This window comes from Felis catus, chromosome X (genome assembly GCF_018350175.1).
Source record: "Felis catus isolate Fca126 chromosome X, F.catus_Fca126_mat1.0, whole genome shotgun sequence".
Lineage (NCBI taxonomy): Eukaryota > Metazoa > Chordata > Mammalia > Carnivora > Felidae > Felis > Felis catus.
The window spans coordinates 46,887,472-46,905,763 of NC_058386.1; the positions used below are offsets into that span (position 1 = coordinate 46,887,472).

The 18,292-nt window shown below is 39.1% G+C and overlaps 1 protein-coding gene and 1 pseudogene across 1 annotated transcript in view; both read right to left on the reverse strand.

Annotated features, from left to right (window-relative positions):
* Positions 1 to 18,292, reverse strand: part of FAM120C (family with sequence similarity 120C) — a 121,030-nt gene that overhangs the window by 11,580 nt on the left and 91,158 nt on the right. The gene's annotated exons all lie outside the window — the stretch shown is intronic.
* On the reverse strand, positions 8,339 to 13,127 carry LOC123383305 (annotated as a pseudogene).

Consider the following 18,292-nt stretch of genomic DNA (forward strand, 5'->3'; position numbering starts at 1 on the left):
ATGAGGAAGTCCTATCATTTGCAGTAATATGGAGGAACGTGGAGACATCATGCTAAGTGAAATAAGTCAGACAGAGAAAGACAAATACTGCGTGATCTCACTTATAAGTAGAATCTTAAAAGAAACAACTCATAGAAAAAGAGATCAGAGTTGTAGTTACCAGAGGTGGGAGGGTGGCAGAAGGGGAGGGGGAATTGGAGGAAGGTAGTCAAAAGGTATAAACTTCCAGTTATAAGATAAATGAGTACTGGAGATAATGTACATGACTGTAGTTAGCACTGCTATGTGGTCTATAGAAAAGTTAAGAGAGTAGATTCTAAGAATTCTCATCATAAGGAGAAAGTTTTTCTTTTTCTTTATACCTGTATGAAATGATGGATGTTAACTAAACATTGTGGCAATCATTTCACAATACATGTAAATGAAACCATCATGCTGTATGCCTTAAACTTATACAGTGATGTATATCAATTTTTCTCAATAAAACTAAAAAATAAAGGTCAGATTATTAAGTGTCTCAAAAACAGTATTAAGGAATTTGGACTTTCATTCTGAAAATATAAGAAGATACTTAGGGATTATCAGCAGGACAGTGATATTGACTGGCTCATAGGGTAAGAGAGAAGAGGCATGTATGCCAGTTGGGAGGCAACTGCAGCAATCTGTGCCTGAAGAGGTATGAACAAAGGCACTGGCTCAGGGGTTGGAGAGGGCCAGGGGACAAAGACAAGAGCTACTGAGTAGATATATCCATAGGATTTGGTCATGCATGTTATGGGAAGGGGGTAAAGAAAAAGGAAGAGCCTAAGATTCCTAGAATTCTGACTTGAGCAGATGGCTAGATGATAGGGCCATTCCTCAAGATAAGAAATCCATTAATTAAAATAAATAAGTACTCATTGATGAGTATTTGACTTGAATTTCATGAACTGAATATGTCTTACCATTCTAGGCACCAAGATGCAGAAAGAGGAAGAAAGATGAAAAAAATACATCAGTACAAAGTCTATGTCCTTAGCTCCCTGAAAGACCCACAAGACAATGATCATTCATAATTATTGGAGCTGTGTGAGACTTCAGAAAGCTGGCCCTTAAAGCAAGGGATGGTCTTTTCTGAGTGGCACGTGGAATGAATCTGTAGGGACTCTGATCCAGTTACTACTACCAGGAGGCTGTATGATGCCCTGGAAAGAACCTGGCTTTGAATCTCTAACCTGCTGTTTCCTCACCTGGAAAGATCACAACAGCACAGGCAGCCCTACTGCCATTACTCTTTCTTCAAGCCCAGCTGTCATTTCTCTCAACTCCAGGATGTTTCTGGGCCTGCAGAACATGCCAACAAGCCCTGTTGCTTCTTTACAAACTAAGTTCTAGGGGTGCCTGGGTGGCTCAAGTCGTGATCTCAGGCTCATGAGTTCAAGCCCCACATTGGGCTCTCTTCTGTCTGTGGGCAGAGCCCGCTTCAGATCATCTGTCCCGCACCGACCACCCCCCTTTCGCGTCTTGTGTGCATGTGCACTCTCTCCCTCAAAAAACAAAAACAAAAACAAAAACAAAAAACACTTAAACAAACAAACAAACAAACAAACAAACAAAGTTCTAAATGACTGACCTTTCCAGGAGGTATCTTTCTGGGCCACACAGAAAGAACAGTTTATACCCTCCTCCCTGCCCACACATTCTCCATGTGGAAAATTTATTCATACTTTATAATCTATTTTATACTTTTTGATGCCGTATTATAAAGTGCACAATTCAGAGTTTATATCTTCTATCCATATAAAATATTTTCCTTTGCCCTCAATGTTTTTTTGCCTTGGGGACTATATTATTTATTAATAATGCTTCTTTCTTGTGATTTATACTTCCTTGATTGATATACCTTTGCCCATTCTTTTATTTTTAATCTTTCCATCTTATTTTGTTGGCAAAATATGAAGCAAAAATAGACAAAAATGAACTGAAATGCAATTATGGTAGAAGAATTTAGCATACTACCATTAAGCTATCACATGTAAAATGTGCCTTAGATACATTTAAAATCACAGAAGATTTGAAAAATACAATAAATAAGGTTCAAATGCTTGACTGAAAACATATTCAAGAACCCATGTGAGTTCCAATGAGATCTAGGACCTTGTTTGGCCTCATCTATTGTCTTATTTCTTATTAATATTTATTATAAACTATCTAGCATAGTACATGGCCTAGAGTACATATCAGTAAATATTTATTAGGGGACTGACTGAATGCATCAACCAGGTCATGGAAAAAATCCCCCAAACCAAGAAAAAAACTCAACAAAAATCCTCCAAAGCTGAATTGTACCAGTCACATTCTGATTACTATGAGAGAAAAACTGACTTAAAGGAGCTCCTAAAGGAGTCAAGTGTGGAAGACAGGCAGGATCACTGAAAGACTAATAAAATGAGAAGGATGTGACTTTACAAGTTGAATAGGTTGTTTTGGGTGCTCTAAGGAAACAGTGACTAAATTCACCTGGGAGACTCAGAGAAGGCCTCACAGAGGGGAGAACATTTAATTTCCTAGGGATGTGAGATTTTTGGTTGGTTTGGATTATACTCATTAATGTTAACTTGCAATTTTTCATGTTTCTCTAACCTTAGTGTGGTGCATGGCAGAATGGATGCTCAAAAAATGTTTGCTGAACAAATGAGGCTATGGCAGGATATTCCAAAGGAAATGCTAGCTCCATCTTTTGGCCAACACTGTTATTCAACCAGCCTCGAATGAATTACGTGAAAGAGAGGACAGTGTCCAAAGAGTCAGAGGCTCATTAATGAGATAGCAGGAAATAGTAATTATTAAATCAACCAATATTTAGTAATGCTCATCATGTGTTATTTTTTAAATTATATGATTCCATTGGGGATTAATTTTGTACAACCACAGGAGTACTAATTTCCCATGGAAGTTCCTCAATCTCAATTACAAGACAGCTTTATTACTATTAGTAGTATTTACATTATTATATATACTACACACAAGCATTATATATATATACATGTATATATGTATATATATATATATATATATATATATATATATATATTACAGTATATGCAGCAAACTATAAGTTACTCATAGGAACAACATTTACTAAATGCCTCTTGTATTCTAGACGCCCTGACATAAACTTTATATACATAGAACACGGTAGCAAAGAATACAGACTTGGGAGCCTGACATACTGGGTTCCAATCTAGGTCCTACTACTTCTTTTCTTTTTTTTTTTAATGTTTATGTATTTATTGAGAGAAAGAGAGAGAGAGAGAATGAGTGGGGAAGGGGCAAAGAGAGGGAGATAGAGAATTCCAAGTAGACTTCCCACGGCCAGTGTAGAGGCCGATGTAAGGCTTGATCTCGTGAACCATGAGATCATGACCTGAGCTGAAACCAAGAGTTGGACACTCAACAGACTGAGCCACCCAGGTTCCCCTCTACTATTTTTCTGTGTGACTCTGGGCAAACACTTTAGTGTCTAGGGGCTTTAGTTCCCTCCCTCATCTCTAAAATGGGGCTAATTTTACCTACCTCTCAAAAGGTTATAATAGGTAAAAGACAAAATGCATGTAAAAACACCTAACCTAGTGCCTGTCATAGTAGCACTCTTGGTTACCATTGTAACTGAGACAATTATGGTCGAATTCTTCCTTTACTATTTGGTGAAGCCCCCATATCATATATTAAATTCTCATATGTACAAAGATCTGTTTCTACTTATTTATTCTATATTTATTTCTCATGCCAGTATAATGCTAGTCTACGTTTTAAATATGTTTTTTTTTGGTTGAGTTTAATTTTCTTTTTTTTTTAATATATGAAATTTATTGTCAAATTGCTTTCCATACAACACCCAGTGCTCATCCCAAAAGATGCCCTCTTCAGTGCCCATCACCCACCCTGCCCTCCTTCCCACCCCCCATCAACCCTCAGTTTGTTCTGAGTTTTTAAGAGTCTCTTATGCTTTGGCTCTCTCCCACTCTAACTTAAATATGTTTTAAAATATGGTAGTCTCTGCTTTTATCCACTTCTTTTAATTTTAAAATAAAATTTATGATTTCATTCTTACTTCAAAAGCTCAAGTTCATTATCATTAAGAAAATGTAAAAAATGCAACAGAAAAGTATAAAGAAAACAAAAGATAAAAACTGAAGTGATTTTTACTCTTACCATTCAGATATTACCACTGTTATGTTTCTTATGATTTTGGCTTTTTTCTTCCTAATCTCTCAAATCTCAATTTTCTCTATTACATTATATATGTATTATATATTGTATATAATGTATATATCTAATAATATACCTAATAATAGTATAGTACAGTATAATATATTAGTATATACATCTAATAATATATCCAATAATATCACAATTATATATATTATTTATATAATATATATACTTTTATATATTATAAATATATAATAATATACTTTTTTCACTCATTATACTATGAGAATGCCTCATTCATTAAATACTTTTCAAAAACATTTTTGTTTCATTTTCTTAATTTTTTTTTTTTCATTTGAGTATAGTTGACACAATGTTACATTAGTTTCAGGTATACAACTCAGTGACTTAAGTTTATACATTACTTCTGCTCACAAGTGTAGCTAACATCTGCCATCATACAAAGCTATGTTTTTTTAGCGTTTATTTATTTTTGAGACAGAGAGAGACAGAGCATGAATGGGGGAGGGGCAGAGAGAGGGAGACACAGAATCGGAAGCAGGCTCCAGGCTCTGAGCCATCAGCCCAGAGCCCGACGCGGGGCTCGAACTCACGGGCCGCGAGATCATGACCTGAGCCGAAGTCGGACGCTCAACCGACTGAGCCACCCAGGCGCTCCAAAGCTATGTTTTAATGTTTATTTGAGAGAGAGAGAGAGAGAGAGAGAGAGAGAGAGAGAGAGAGAGAGAATGAATCTGAAGCAGGCTCCAGGCTCTGAGTTGTCAGCACAGAACTCATGAACTGTGAGATCATGAACTGAGCTGAAGTTGGACGCTTAACTGACTGACCCACCCAGGTGCTCCAACACTACTCAATTTTTTTTAACGTTTATTTACTTTTGAGAGACAGAGTGTGAGCAGGGGGGGTGGGGCAGAAAGAGAGGGAGACACAGAATCTGAAGCAAGCTCCAGGCTCTGAGCTGTCAGCACAGAGCCCAACACGGGGCTTGAACTCACAAACTGTGAGATCATGACCTGAGCTGAAGTCGGATCCTTAAACAACTGAGCCACCCAGGCGCCCCGACAGTACTCAATTTTTAAAATAAATACTTTATTTTGCAAAAATTTTACATATACAAAACTTATTCTAATTTTTTTTGTTGAGGTATAATTTACATACCATAAAATTCATCCATTGTTAAGTATAGAATTTAATATTTAGTACATTTACAGAGTTGTGCAACTATCATCACAATTGAGTTTTAGAATATTTTCATTGCCCCAGAAAGATCCCTTGTGCTCACATGTAGTCACTCCTCATTCCCACCCTGAAGGCAACCACTTATCTACTTCTATCTCCATAGATTTGCCTTGCTGGACATTTCATACAAATGGAATTTCGTGGTCTTTTGTAATTTGCTTCTTTCCTTAGCATAGTTTTTATTTTAATTCAACTTTTAAGATTGATATTGTTGTAGATTCACATGCAGTTGTAAGGAGTAAAACAGAGGGATCCCTCGAACATTTTACCTAGTTCTCCTAATGGTATTATCTTGCAAAATATGATACAACATCACAGCCAGGATACTGACACTGACCGAGTCAAGATAAAAAACAGTTCCATCACCACAAGGATCCCTCATATTGTCTTTTATAACCACACCCACCCTCTTCCCAATCCATGTTCCTAACTCCTGGAAGTCACTAATCTGTTCTCCATTTCCATAATTCTGTCATTTCAACAATGTCACATAGCATGTAATATTTTGGGACTGGCTTTTTTAACTTAGCATAATTCCCTTAAGATTCATCCAACTTATTGTGTGTTATCTAAAGTTTGTTGCTTTTTATTGGTCAGTAGAATTCCATGGTATGTATGTGCAATACTTGAGCAATTCATCTGTTAAAAGACATCGGGGTTGTTTCTAATTTGGGAGTATTAAGAATAAAGATGCTATAAACATTAATGTACAGGTTTCTGTGGGTATATAAAATTTCATTTCTTTGCGATAAATGCCCAAGAGTGCAATTTCTGGGTTGTATAGTTATTTTTAAAGAAACTGACGAATTGGGGATGTCTGGGTGGCTCAGTCAATTAAGCATCTGACTCTTGATCTCAGCTCAGGTCTTGATCTCAGGGTTTTGAGTTCAAGCCCTGCATTGGACCTTCTTAAAAAAAGCCTGACAAATTGTTTTCCAAAGTGGATGTAGCATTTTACATTTCCAAAACCACCATTTGAATGATCCAGTTTCTCCACATACCCCCAGCATGTGGTATTATCATTATTTCTTATATTAGCCATTCTGATAGCTGTGTAATGATATCTCACTGTGGTTTTAATTTGCATTTCCCTAATGGCTAATGATACTGAACATATTTTCATGTGTTTATTTTATTTCCTATGGTATATCCTCTTTGGAGAAATGTCTATTCATGTATTTTGCCCACATTCTAATTTCATCCTCTTCACATGGGCTTTCTTTCAACTGATAAAAGTATTTTTTTAAATGCCATTTATTGAAAAATTTTACATAATCTTTGGGTAATTCAGAATTAGATTAGGCATGTTTCAGAAGCTTCTGAGATTGAGGTCTCCAAACCAATGTGAATAGCTTATGTGATCGGTGGAAGGATTGGGGAACCTCATGATATAGGATGCATAGATGGCTACCGATGAAGACAGAATCCCTTATGGACAGGGACTTTCCTGTAGCAGTCATCATTTTTAAGTTATCTGTCACAAATATTAAACATCTCACCAGACCAACAATAATACCCCTATCGTATTTGCAATTTATTAGTTTCCGTATAGAGAGAACATGGAATTAAAAGTTCTGTAGACCTAGAATCACACTTAATCTGATCCCTTATATTAATAATAATTAAAAGCTAGCATCTCAGTGTCCACACAAATGCCTATCTCTTGCTGATGGAATGCCACCTTCCTCTCACTCACTGTTTGTGATTCAAAGATTGCAGTGAGTGCATCAATCAGAGCATAAAACAAGCCGGAGAGGTGCCTGGCTGGCTCAGTCAGTAGAGCACGCAACTCTTGATCTCAGGGTTGTGAGTTTAAGCCCCATATTGAGTGTAGAGATTACTTTTTATAAAAAGCAAGCCAGGAATTCATGGTCCCAGAGAGGTGGAAAAGATTCAGTCCACATAGCAGTTAAGTGGCCCAAGTGCTCCACCAGTTCCCAAGCAGAATCAGGCAGGAGCTGCATGCAGGGAGGAGGTAGAGGAGAGGCATGTTTTTCACCCTCTACTACCTCAGATGTTTTCCCGGGTGTTCCAGGCAGGGGAGTTGTTGTCTCCCAATAGGATGGTTAATTCCTTGAGGACAGGACCCCCTCTCTGGCCTCCCTCAAAGCAATTTCCTCCCCAGGTATGAGCACAGAGCAGATCCTTAGTGAAGGAAGGAAGGAAGGAAGGAAGGAAGGAAGGAAGGAAGGAAGGAAGGAAGGAAACCACAAGGTACAGAGCACCTGCTATGTGCCAAGTACAGAACCAGGAAAACTGTTTCATGTAACCCTCACAACAGTCCTGAGGTAGGCTCATCACCTCTGTTTTACAGATGTGGAAACAGTCTCAGGAGAATATGCCCATGGTGCCACAGCTAGTAAACAGGGGGTCATCGATTTGAAAACCCAGGGCTTCTCCCTTCAGAGCTCTTTCTACTGCTTATATAAGCCAAGGATTTGGCAGCAAGTGAGCACTCCAGCTCCCAGACGGCTGGTCTAGAGCTCACGTTTAAGAGGCCCTTAAGCACATGAGGCCAGGAGTCCAGAATCCTGGGTCTAGGAGCCCTGGCTCTACAGCATTACTTTTTTAAAAATTTATTTTATTTTATTTTATTTTTTTAATATATGAAATTTATTGTCAAATTGGTTTCCATACAACACTCAGTGCTTATCCCAAAAGATGCCCTCCTCAATGCCCATCACCTACTCTCCCCACCCTCCCACCCTCCATCAACCCTCAGTTTGTTCTCAGGTTTTAAGAGTCTCTTATGCTTTGGCTCTCTCCCACTCTAACCTCTTTTTTTTTTTTTTTCCTTCCTCTCCCCCATGGGTTCCTGTTAAGTTTCTCAGGATCCACATAACAGTGAACACATATGGTATCTGTCTTTCTCTGTATGGCTTATTTCACTTAGCATCACACTCTCCAGTTCCATCTACGTTGCTACAAAGGGCCGTATTTCTTTCTTTCTCATTGCCACGTAGTACTCCATTGTCTACAGCATTACTTTGTGACCACGAGTGAGTCCTTTACGTTCTTTGCACTGGGGGCCAGACCAGTCCAATGTGGTGCTCCACTCAGGGAGGGGGTAGCAAAACTACCCGGAAGCATGTTTGCAGACCATGGTAGTAAGAATTGTCTGGAGACTGACGTTGCTCCCTTGCTGGAGGGGTGCAGGGCATGGTGGTCTGATAAGGAGTTATGATCTCTAAGGGTCTGACTTCTGAGAGTGATTTTAAATTCTGAGGAACCACATCCCCACTCCAGAGGGACATTCCACAACAGGCCCATGAAGGTCAAAGAAACTGTCGGGTCAGGATACTTTTAAAGTAGAAAACACCTGAAAGTAATTAGAGAAAGGGGAAAAAAACTACTACTTTAAAGGGGAAAAACAAGATGGCAGTCAGGAGGGCATGGGATGGGCATTAACAAGGAAGCAGTGGACATGGTGTGCAAACCCAGCTGCAGGGTAGGGTCAGGCTAGGCTGAGCCTGGACAAATCAGGCTTTTGGCATCTGTCTTGCCTAGTGTCTGCCATGGGGCTGCACTTGCTGCCTCACACAGGGGTAGTGGTTTCCTCAAAAAATAATCTGAGCCTTTAAGTTCAGGTAGACCTTAGAGAATAAATACAGGCAATAAAGGCAGAAAGAAAAACATAATTCAAGTGACTCAAAATCTGCCTGACATGTTTCTCCTCTTCCTCTAAAATCTCCTCCACAGCCCCAGCTCTGTGATGCCCTCTCTGACCCACAGACACAGCAAGTATGTGACCCCTCCCAAGTGTGCAGGCAGATAGAATGGCAAGTCAGCCTTTCCATACATCCCCCATACACTGAGCAGACCGAATCCCCGTCTCTCTCCCACTGAACTGTGAGGAACTGGAGGATTGAGACTGTGCCTTTGTGTCCTTTAATCTCTATATGGAAATGGCTGTGGGTTCATCAACATCCTTTGCCTATAAGCACCCAGGCTAAGAACACACCAAACCTGCTAGAGTGATAGGCACACCACCTCTCCCAGGGACATGGACCTTGGGGGCAACTTTGCTCTGGAGGAATCGAGCATGTTTCCTATGTCCCAGGCCACTTGCTGGCCCCCCAGAGCCACTCTATACCAGGGCACAATCATAATTTGGGAGAATTTCTCTAACACATGAAATCAATGTCTAGTTACAGATTTCAAGCAATAGAGAGAGCTGGTTTGTGAGAATAGCACCATTCCAGTGCTATTGGGATGCCCTGGTGGCAAAGGTGGATCTTGCATTCACCAGTGTGTGGAAAAGAATGCTAGATATGTGTACATGTGTGTGGTAGGAGGATTTGGGCTCACACGCCTCTGCAGCTACATGGCAGGCTGGACCTGGCTTCTTGCCACTGGGCTCCTGCATCCTGGGGCTTTTGCTGACAGAAGTCCCATAGTGCAGGCTGGGATCATTCAGGAATGTGGTCTGCCCAGGCTTGGTGGAGAAGAGCAAGGGGACCTGACCAGGGAGCTAATGCTCAGTAGCAAATTGTCCAGAAGCCAGGCACTGTAGCTCTCTCAAGCAGGTTAATGTCCTCGTCTGTGCCCTGGTTGAGGTACTTCACCAAATTCTTCTCAAAGAGGAGCAGGTGGTAGGTGCTCATTGTGCAGATGCTGCCAAAAAACTTCTGGTAGTAGTAGCACAGGTCGGTCTGTGCTTGGACAGGAAGACCTCGTAAATAACCACCTGGTCACACAATATCATGATGATGATGATGCCAAGCATCCCAGAGGATGGGGGATTTGGCTGAATCTCTGCTGGGGAGACTTCTGAATGACGTCCCACAGCTCCCAAAGCATCTCGGGCTAGAGGTTGTAAAAGGGCTGATCAGGATGCAGCTTGCCAACAGCTCTTACAGTTCCCAAAGAAGCTGTAGTTAGGGCTCTGGTACCACTGTGGTATATCTGAATGGTAAACAGATGGGTCTCACACAATTCGGATTCCCTCACTGTATAAACTGTCTGTGAGGAAGTGCCTTCAGTGGTGACCAACTGAGAGTTCATCAGGCAAATGGTGGTTTTCGTGCCCACATCTTGTTGGAAATGGGCTGTGGGCACCCCACTAAACCCCAGGACTGCATCATGATCTCTATTTCTTGGCCCATCTGGGAGGACTTCAGAGATCCTGCTGATGAGACAACAGCATACCTGCCCCACAGCCCAGCCTTGGTTCCAATGTTCTCCTTGGGCAGAAAACCCTCCCATTTGGAGAGGCTAAAGGGAAAATCTGTGGCCTCTACTATGGATACATTCACATGGTCCCAGAGGTGGCAGCGCAGGGCCTCTGCACTGAACTTGGCCCCCTCACCTTGGCCTCTTATAAGATACTTTGTACTTCTTAAGGTTCAGATAATTTCTCCAGATTTTCTGAAGCCTGGTGATAAGGTTTTTGGAAGAGCTGTTCTTGTTCCACACTTGCAAGGAGGCCTCTGGCTTGGCCTTAGCTGGGTCCTGGGGACTGCTGAGAGCCTGGTTGCTGCTTGAAGTCACAGACTGTTTCTCCAGACTTCTCAACATCTGGAATCCTTTGGTTTGCAATTTAAGGGAATCATAGTTACTCTCTTCTCCTGCCACACACAGATGACCACAAATAGGAGAAAGGCCAGCACACAGCAGCTGAACTATTTCTTCAAGTTGGCGTGAATCATAATGAGAGGCGTTCAAGGCAGCCACTCTGTTCTGAGCAGGAAAACAAGACTGCTTTTCGCTAATCCCCCTGGGGTTGTAGGCATTCAAGTCCTCAGGAACCGGCACTATTCTACATAGGAGGAATGTTTGCCTTATCGGGCCTGGAGGCCAAGGCTCATTTTTCTCAGCATGATCAAAAAATATCTTGAAGTTTCCAGGGTCAAGGTCAGTGCCTGTAGCTCAGCTTCACGTGCCAAATAAGCAAACATTGTCTTCTTACAAAGAAGGTGCTCCATAGCCCAGGAGTAGGGGCCTACATCCAGCCTGGGATCAAAGCCTTCATGGATGAGGAAGCCCTCAGTGCTGGGACACAGGCCTGGCACCAGGGCTTGGGCATGCTCAAGGAGGCCAGTTCATTTCAGCTAGGCTCCATGACTTTACTGTTTCTCCCTGGGCTGTTCACTGTGGAACGCTGTACAATCGACTCTACCCCGCTTGCTGAGCGCTCGACCACCCAGGCTGCAGCTGCTCCCTGTTATTAGCACCAGGTGGCTTCCTGAGCCGGCCCTATCTCCCAACTCCCCTCCCGCAGGTGCTGGCCAACTCCGTGCCCTGTGACCACAGGGGAGCCTAGCAACTGGAAGCCTGGTGCCAGGCACTGAGTCCTGGCAGGAGGGTCTACTGGGGAGGAGTGGGGGATTGGGGCTGAAGGGTTGATGGGACAGTGAAGGAGGGAAGAAGAGAGCCTCAACTGGCAAAAGTTTTTAGTTCTAAGGAGGTCCAATTTATTAATTTTTCCTTCTATGAACTGTGCTTTTGGTTATAAGTCTAAAAAGTCTGCCTAACTCTAGTTCCTGAAGACTTTGTATTTTTTCTAAAACTTATATAATTTTATGTTTATATTTTAAGTCTATGATCTATTTTGAGTTAATTTTTGTATAAGGTGTGAGGTTTAGATCAAGGAGGTTTTGCTTTTGTTTTGTTTTTGGCTTACGGGTGTCCCATTGCTCCACTACCATTTGTTGAAAGGCTATCCTTTGTCAACTGAATTGTTTCTGCTCCTCTGTCAACAACCAGTTGACTGTATTTGTGTGGCTCTGTTTCTGGGTTCTTTATTTTCTTCCATTAACCAATGTGTTTATACTTTTAGCAAATACCGCCACTGTCTTGATTACTTTAGCTATATACTATGCCTCAATATTGGAAGAGTGATTCCTACACTTTTTTCTTCTTTATCAAGATTGTTTTAGCTACTGTAAGACCTGTGCCTTTCAATATAAATTTTAGAATAAGTTCATCTATGTCCACACAAAAAAATCTTGCATTAAAAAAAATCTTTCTTCCTACAGAAATTACATTAAACCTATAGGTCAATGTGAGGAGAAACGACAGCTTTACTATGGTAAGTCTTCCAGTCCATGAACTTTCCTTCTTTGATTTCTTTCACTACCATATAGCATAATGATTTTACATGCTCTGGCATGTATCAGTAATTTGTTGGATTTTACTGCTGAGTGATATTTCACTGATGGATATACCTCTAGTTTATCCATCTACCAGTTGACAGATATTTGAGTTATTTCCACTTTTTAACTATTATGAATAATGCTTCTATGAACATTCATGTCCAAGTCTTTGTGTGGATATATGTTTTTGATGCTTTTGGGTAGGTATGTAGCAGTGAAATAAATGAGTCTTAATGATACATTTATGTTTAACCTTTTAAGAAAATGCCAAACTAATCTCCAAAGTAACTAACCATTTTAGTTCCCACCAGCAATTTAGGAGGGAATTCTAATTTCTCCACAGCTTGACCTACATATGTTATTGTCTACCTTTTTTCAATCATTCTGAGTGGAGTGATATTTCATCGTGGTTTAAATTTGCATTTCCCTAATGATTACTCAACTTGAAAATCTTTTCATGTGCTTATGTTCCAATCTTATATCTTCTATGGCAAAATGTCTATTCACATCTTTTAGTCATTTTTAGAGAGTGATTTTTTTTAAGTAGGTTCCACACCCAATGTGGGCTTGAACTCATGACCCCGAGATCAAGAGTTGCATGTTTGGGACACCTGGGTGGCTCAGTCAGTTGAACATCTGGCTCTTGATCTTGGCTGGGGTTGTGACCTCATGGGTCATGGGATCAAGCCTCTCATTGGGCTCTGTGCTGACAGCACAGGGCCTGCTTGAGATGATCTCTCTCCCTCTCTCCCTGCCCCTCCCCTACTCGCTCTCTCTCTCAAAATAAATAAATATTAAAAAAAAAAAAAGAGTGGGATGTTCTACCAACTGAACCAGCCAGGTGTCCCTCTTTCACTCATTTTTAAATTGGTTGTTGGTTTTGTTACAAGTTGCAAGAGTTCTTTATATATTCTGGATACAAGTCCTTTATCAGATATATGATTTATAAATATTTCCTGTGGCTTGTCTTTCAGTTTCTTAATGGTGGCTTTTGAAGTGCAAATTTGGTATTTTGATGAAATCCATTTTTTTAAGTGCATTGTGCTTTAGCTGTTGTATCTATAAAATCTTCACCTGGGGCGCCTGGGTGGCTCAGTCAGTTGGGCGTCCGACTTTGGCTCAGGTCACGATCTCACGGTCCGTGAGTTCGAGCCCCACATCGGGCTCTGGGCTGATGGCTCAGAGCCTGGGGCCTGCTTCTGATTCTGTGTCTCCCTCTCTCTCTCTGCCCCTCCCCTGTTCACGCTCTGTCTCTCTCTGTCTCAAAAATAAATAAACGTTAAAAAAAAAAATTTAAAATCTTCACCTAACCCCAATTCATAAAAATTTTCTCATGTTTCCTTTTGTAAGTTTTATAATTTTAAACATTACATTTTTATCTATTATCCATTTTGAGTAATTTTTGTGTATAAAGGATTTAAATTCATCATTTTTATCAGGTCAGGTCAAATTGGTTGACAGTGTTGCTCAAGTCTTCCATATTTTTGCTGATTTTCTGTCTAGCTGTTCTGGCCATTATTGAATGGGTATTGAATACTTCATTATTGGGTATTGAATGGGTATTGAATACTTCAACTGTTACTGTTGAAGTATATTTTGTTCTTAAGTTTTATCGTTTTATGCTTCATGCACTTTGTTAGGAGTACATATGTTTATAATTTGTTAGGGCATTGTTAGGAGTACATATGTCTATAATTGGCATATCTTCACAATGAATTGACCCTTTAACACTACAAAACATTCTTTTTTATCTAATAACATTACTTGTCTTAAAGTCTATTTTGTCTGATATTATTATAGCCATTACAATTCTCATATGGCTACTGTTTGCATTGTAGATTTTTTCTATTCTTTTCTTTTGGATCTATTTGAGTCTTTGAATCTAAAGCATATCTCTGGTACACAATTCATGCTTTTTACCCAATCTGACAATCTCTGCCTTTTGATTGTTCAATTCATTTACATTTGATGTAGTTATGTTTAGATGTTTCATACCTTTTTTATTTTTTGCTTTTTCTTCTTTTACTCTTCTATTGTGTTAAACAGATGTTCCCCAATGTAGCATTTTAATTTTTTTAACTATATTTTTGGTAATTTTCATAGTGGTTGCTCTGTGGATTGCAATGTACATCTTAATCGACACACTACTTCAAATTAATACTAAATAATTCCAGTAGAATATAGAGAGATTGCTCCAATATATTTCTCTTCTTTCCTCCCTCCATTGTAATATTGTCACATATATTATACCTTCATTCTAACACCAACACACAATTTCATAATTTTTGCTTTACGCAGTGGTCTTTTAAATCAGTTAAGTGAGGGGTGCCTAGCTGGCTCAGTCCATGGAGCATGTGATTCTTACTCTTGGGGTTGTGAGTTCAAGCCCCATGTTGGGTACAGCAATTAGTTAAAAATAAAATCTTAAAAAAAAAATCAGTTAAAGGAAGAAATGAGAAAAAATATACTTATGCCACTTTTTATATTACCTATGTAATTACCTTTACAGGTGGTCATTAATTTATCTATTTGGTGTCATTTCCTTTCAATCTGAAGGACATCTTTCATTTTTTAATTTTTTTATGATATATATTTATGTATTGCTCTAAATTTTAATTCCAGCATAGTTAATATACAGTGTTAAATTATGTTTCAGGTGGTGGCACCTGGGTGGCTCAGTCAGTTAAGTACCAGACTTTGGCTCAGGTGGTGATCTCACAGTTCGTGGGTTACAGCCCCGCATTGGGCTCTGTGATGACAGCTCAGAGCCTGAAGCCTGCTTTGTATTCTCTGTCTCCCTCTCTCTCAAAAATAAGTAAACATAAAAAAAATTACAAAAAGAAGTTAGTTTCAGGTGTACAATATAGTGATTTAACAATTCTATTTACTATTTGCTATCACTGCTCATCAAGATAAGTGTACTCTTAATCCCCTTCACCTATTTCACCCACCCCCCCACCCACCTCCCCTCTGGTAACCATCTGTTCTCTATAGCTAAGAGTCTGTTTGGGGGTATGTTTCTTTTTATTTGTTTCTCAAATTCTACATGAGTGAAATCACATGGTATTTGTCTTTCTCTGACGGACATCTTTTGTTTGGCATTATGCTCTCTAGCTCCATCCATGTCATTGTATTTTTGATTTGCATTTTCCTAATGATCCGTGATGGTGGGCATCTTTTATGTGCTTTCTGCTTAATTGCATATCTTCTTTGGAGAAATGTCTGTTCAAATCTTCTGCTCATTTAAAAAATTAAAGTATTTTTCTTTTATTGTTTAGCTGTAAGAATTCTTTATATATTCTGGATAATATATCCTTATTGGATATATGATTTGCAAATATTCTGTGGATGGTATTTTCACTTTCTTCACAGCATTGTCTCCAGAACACCAGCTTGAAGTTTTGATCTAGTCCAGTTAATCTTTTTGGCACTTAACACTTTTGGCATCATATCTAAGAAACCACTGCCTAACCTGAGGTCATGAATATTTATACCTGTTATCTTTAAGGGTTTTACAATTTGAGCTCTTATATTTAGGTCTGTGATAATACATTTTGAGTTAATTTTTATATATGATGTGAGGTAGAGATCCTAATTCATAATTTTGCATGTGGATATCCAGTATCACAGAACTCTTTGCTGAAAAGCCTATCTCTCCCCATTGAATTGTCCTGGTACTGTTGTCAAAATTAAATCTACCACAAGTGGAAAAGTTTATTTCTGGACATTCAACTGTACTCCATTAATTTATATGTCTATCCTTATGCCAGTAAACCACTGTCTTGATTACTGTAGTTTTGTAATAAATTTTGAAATAGGGAAGCGTGAATCTACAACTTTGTTCTTTTTTTCAAAATTGTTTTGGTTACTGTGAGTTCCTTGAATTTACATTTTTTTAGTGTCAACTTGTTAATTTCTGCAAAGAAGAGATCTGGGATTTTGGATTATGTTGAATATGTAGACCAATTTGGGGAGTATTGTCATCTTAAGAATCTTTTGTCTTCGGGGTGCCTGGGTGGCGCAGTCGGTTAAGCGACCGACTTCAGCCAGGTCACGATCTCGCGGTCCGTGAGTTCGGGCCCCGCGTCAGGCTCTGGGCTGATGGCTCAGAGCCTGGAGCCTGTTTCCGATTCTGTGTCTCCCTCTCTCTCTGCCCCTCCCCCGTTCATGCTCTGTCTCTCTCTGTCCCAAAAATAAATAAAAGTTGAAAAAAAAATTAAAAAAAAAAAGAATCTTTTGTCTTCATAAACATGAATGAGGGATATCTTTCCACTTATTTAATTCTTCTTTAACTGTAGTTTTCAGTGTATAATTCTTGTACTTCTTTTGTTAAATTTATACCTAAGCACTTTATTCCTTTTGATGTTATTATAAAAGTTGTTTTCTTTTATACTTTGAATATTGATTAGTAGTGTATTAGTATACAATTAATATTTTTATATTGATCTTATATCCTGTGACTTTGCTGAACTCATTTATTAGTTCTTTCTTTGCACTTTTCAAAAGTTGTGGTAAAATACACATAACACAAAAGTTACCATCTTAAGCATGTGTAAGCATACAGTTTGGTAGTATTAAATACATTCAAATTGTTGTATAACCATCACCATCGTTCATCCCCATAACTCTTTTCATCTCGTAAAACTGAAATGCTATACCTGGTAAACAATAACTCCCTCATTATCCACCCCCCACCCCTGGCAGCTACCATTTTATTTTTTGTCTTTATGATTTTGACTACCTAAGTACCTCATACAGTGGAATCATACAATATTCATCTTTTTGTGACTGGCTTATTTCACTTAGGATAATGTCCTCAAGGTTCACCTGTGTGGTAGCATATTCCAAGATATCCTTCTTTTTGAAGGTTGAGTAATATTTCATTGTATGTATATATCATAATTTGCATATCCATTCATCAGGTGATGGACACTTGGGTTGCTTCCACCTTTGAGCATTGTGAATAATGCTATGAACATGGGGGAGCAGGGAGGTCCCTGCTTTAAATTCTTTTGGGTATATACCCAGAAGTGAAATTGCTGTATCATATGGCATTTATATTTTTATTTTGTTGAGGAACTGTCATATTGTTTTCCAAAGTGGCTATACCATTTTATATTCCTACAAACAATGCACGAGGATTCCAATTTCTCCACATCCTTGGCAATACCTGTTATTTTCTGGATTTTTTTTGACAGTAACTATCCTAATGGGCATGGGTTAGTATCTCATTGTAGTTTTGCTTTACATTTCCCAAATGATTAGTGATGTTGAGCATCTTTTCATGTACTTATTTGCCATTTGTACACCTCTGGGGAAAAAAATGTCTATTCAAATCCTTTGACCATTTTGGAATCAAGTTCTTTTTCTCCTGTTGAGTTTTAGAACTTTTCTATATAGTCTGGATGTTAATCACTTATCAGATACATGATTTGCAAATATTTTTTTCCATTCTGTGGGTTGCCTTTTACTATGTAAACAGTGTATTTTGACACATACATTTAAAAATTTTTCATGAAGTCCAATTTATTTATTTTTTTCTTTTGTTTTATCTTTGGTGTCCTACCCATGAAATCCACCAAATCCAATGTTGTGAAGCTTTTGTCCTATTTTCTTCTAAGAGTTTCATTGTTTTGGGTCTTATGTTTAGGTTCTTGATCCACTTTGAGTTAATTCGTGTATGTGGTATTAGGTGAGTGTCCAACTTCAGTCTTTTGCTTGTGGATATCCAGTTTTCCTGGCAT